Below are 3,103 nucleotides of genomic sequence, written 5' to 3' on the forward strand. Positions count from 1 at the left end.
CTACGTCATTTTTGGGAAATCTGCCACCACACACGAGTGAAAAATCGAACCCTGAGACCTAGCATAACCTTAGCTGACAGTAATTCCCTTAAGCTAAATCAAAAGGAACACACCTCCCATGAAGCAAGTTGGGGTTTTTATTCCTTGCGGCCAGAAAGAACACACCTCATGGTCTCAGGAAGAGGGTGTTAGAAAGAACCTATTGTAGATAGGAAATGCCCTTCACAGTGTCCTTCATGTGACAAGGGCTAGGGAACATCACGTGAAGGTGACGAACAGATGTTTACCGTGGTTATTGGATTTTTGTGTTTTTTTTTTCTACATCCAACATCACCAAATAATTTATTTGGAATCAGAATTCAAAAGAACATTTGACAGTTGAGAACTGTTTATTCTGATCCAGTTGTACAACTAATCTAGGTGAAATTTCCAAATAAATTTTACATGGGTTTTCCAGGACTGGGGCTTCTCGATGACTTCAAATTTAGGATTTTCAAATGTGAAGTCTGGGAACGTATTCATGTCTGTTTTAACATATGTGTATTTAAGCTTCAGAAGCTCCCTCCCTAGGTCTTGCTGGTGCTCTGGGCCAGTATCAACGGGTCCTCCAGATGCCCATAGTTTAGTTCTGTGTTCTCTAATCTTGTCCACGATGAGTTTCTGTACAGGACCAAGTTCTTTATTAAATGCCACCGCGGTAACACCAGTGTCGCTCCTCAAATGAACTGAGACTGCAGACCGAATGAGAGAGGAGAAACTGAAGAGCCTCTGAAGCATCAGGGTAATTCTGATTTGCTCTCAGTCCTGAGCTGCCAGAGCTTCCACTGCCTCCACTATTCTACTTCTGGCCGTGGCTCTGCCCCCACCCGCCTACCCGCCCTCCCAGTGCATTCTCAAATTTTTTTCCTTGATAGAGATTAGCATACATGTTTCTAAACATTAAAAACCCGGGAAAGTAGAGATAAGCATCTGAACTAGTTCTCTATTGATGCATATTAACAATTAGAAAAGCAGTGGTTTAAAGCAACCAACATGTGTTATCTTGCAGTCCTTTGGCTCAGGAGTTTGGAATGACGAGGGTGGGTTCTCTGCTCACGGAATTGGTCAGTAAGTCGTCCCCCACCTGAACAGGTCTGATAGTGACCTTGTAGTGGTTCTCTCTCCGAAGAGGGCCTGCCCTCAGCATCTCACTCCTCTGGGATCCTCTTCCCTGACCTCATTTCGATCTGTCATGATGCTTTCAGCTCAGCCAGGTGGCTTAGGAGGAATGCTAGAACTGTGGAACCCCAGACCTGATCTCTGCTGTCCCTTGTCCAGGAGGAGAATAAATGACAGAGGTCTTCATAAAGAAATGACCCCCATGAGGGCTGACATTTCCCAGCAATTAGAGCAGAGGAGGAAACCTACAGGCAAACGGAGGGCCTAAAAACCAAAATCACGGAAGCAGGACACAGATCAAGTAGGAGCCCTTCCCAGAAATGTCCCCATTCTCCATTGAAAGCCACTTTGGTTGAAGGGTGTGAGCACTGGGTCTTTCAGAGTCTGCCTCCTCGGCCCTTTGTTTAAAACGGGCTTTTTCCATACGTGAGAATCTCCTTGGAGCTTTTGTCAGAAATGCAGATTCGTGGGCCTTATCCCCAGGGCATTCCAAGAGGCACACAATGACTCTGATGAAGGTGTTCTTTAGCTCTGCAGCTGGTGCCCAGGGACGGGACCCCTGTCTGCTGCATGATACCCCATTTCCCGTCTAACATTCCAGCGGTCCATGCTGCCTTCTCGAAGTTATATTCTACATTCTCTATCATACACGAGATAAATATGCTCAAAGAGATAATTAAATGATCCACGAAAGCATATGGGACATGTGGTGAAGCTGCTATTGGCATCTTGGAATGCTTTTCTGAAGGCTGTGCTTCTATTGCTTCGGCCCAGAACCGGGATTGGGTTTGAATGGAAAGATGGTTGGGACTGGAGATCAGTAAAAGCTCGTTATTGCTGGTAACTTTTATCTATCTGCTTCACAAGTATTTACTGAATGTTTCACCTGGCAGTCTCTCGGAGGCACGGGGGACATGGGGTGAGCAGGCAGACCCAGTGCCAGCTCTCAGGAAAAAGAACTTTAGCACAGGAGTCAGATATTTTATAGATAATCATCGAAGTGCCTTTTATTTGTGACTATGGTAAATATTATTTAACACTTTTGTGTTCTGTGATCAGAACATCAGATCAGTTGGTGAAATGTCTGACTCTTGATTTTAGCTCAGGTCATGATCTCAGGGTCCTGGGATCGAGCCACCTTCTGGCTCCATCCTCATCAGGGACTCTGCTTGGGATTCTCTCTCTCTCTCTGCCTCTCCACCCCAAAATAAAGAAATAAATCTTTAAAAAAAAGTATAACCTTTCAGCAAGTGGTAAAGTATAATCTTTTCAACACATGGATATGGATATGACATATGCGTGTGCATATGAAAATAAGTAAATACATAAAATTGGATCCATAACTCACACCACCCCAAAATTAGCCTAGGAGAGAGTAAGGGCCTAAGTAGAAACGTTAAAATGTTAAAACTTTTACAAGAAAACATAGAAAAAAAATCTTTAGGAGCCCCTGCGTGACACAGTTGGTGGCTCATCTGACTCCTGATTTTGACTCAGGTCCTGATCTCATGGGTTGTGGGATCAAGCCCAGAGTTGGCTGTGCACTCAGTGGAGAGTCTGCTTCAATTTCTCTCCCTCTCTCCCTCTGTCCCGCACTTGCTCTCTTTCTGTCACTCTCTCTAAAATTAAATAAATAGAATCTTTTTAAACAAAGATTTTATTTGTTTATTGGAGATAGAGAGAACACAAGCAGAAGGGCAGGCAGAGGGAGAGGGAGAAGCATACTCCCTGCTGAGCAGGGATCCTGCCGGTGGGCTCAATCCCAGAACCCTGGGATCATGACCTCAGCTAAAGGCAGATGCATAATGAACCAAGCCTCCCCCGGCTCCCTAGTAAATAAATCGTTAAAAAAATCTTTATAACCTTAAGTTGGACAATGATTTCTTTTTTTTTTAAGATTTTATTTATTTATTTGACAGAGAGAGAGCACAAGCAGGGGAGCTGC

At 44.2% G+C, this 3,103-nt stretch overlaps 1 pseudogene; it reads right to left on the bottom strand.

The window, feature by feature from the left end:
• Window positions 1–411: 411 nt before the first annotated feature.
• LOC148161788 (ATP synthase peripheral stalk subunit F6, mitochondrial pseudogene) lies at window positions 412–891 on the bottom strand (annotated as a pseudogene).
• Between the last annotated feature and the right edge of the window lie 2,212 nt (window positions 892–3,103).

The sequence above is a fragment of the Eumetopias jubatus genome, unplaced genomic scaffold (assembly GCF_037043125.1).
Source record: "Eumetopias jubatus isolate StellerSeaLion01/CBP00866 unplaced genomic scaffold, mEumJub1_p1.0 scaffold_66, whole genome shotgun sequence".
NCBI lineage: Eukaryota > Metazoa > Chordata > Mammalia > Carnivora > Otariidae > Eumetopias > Eumetopias jubatus.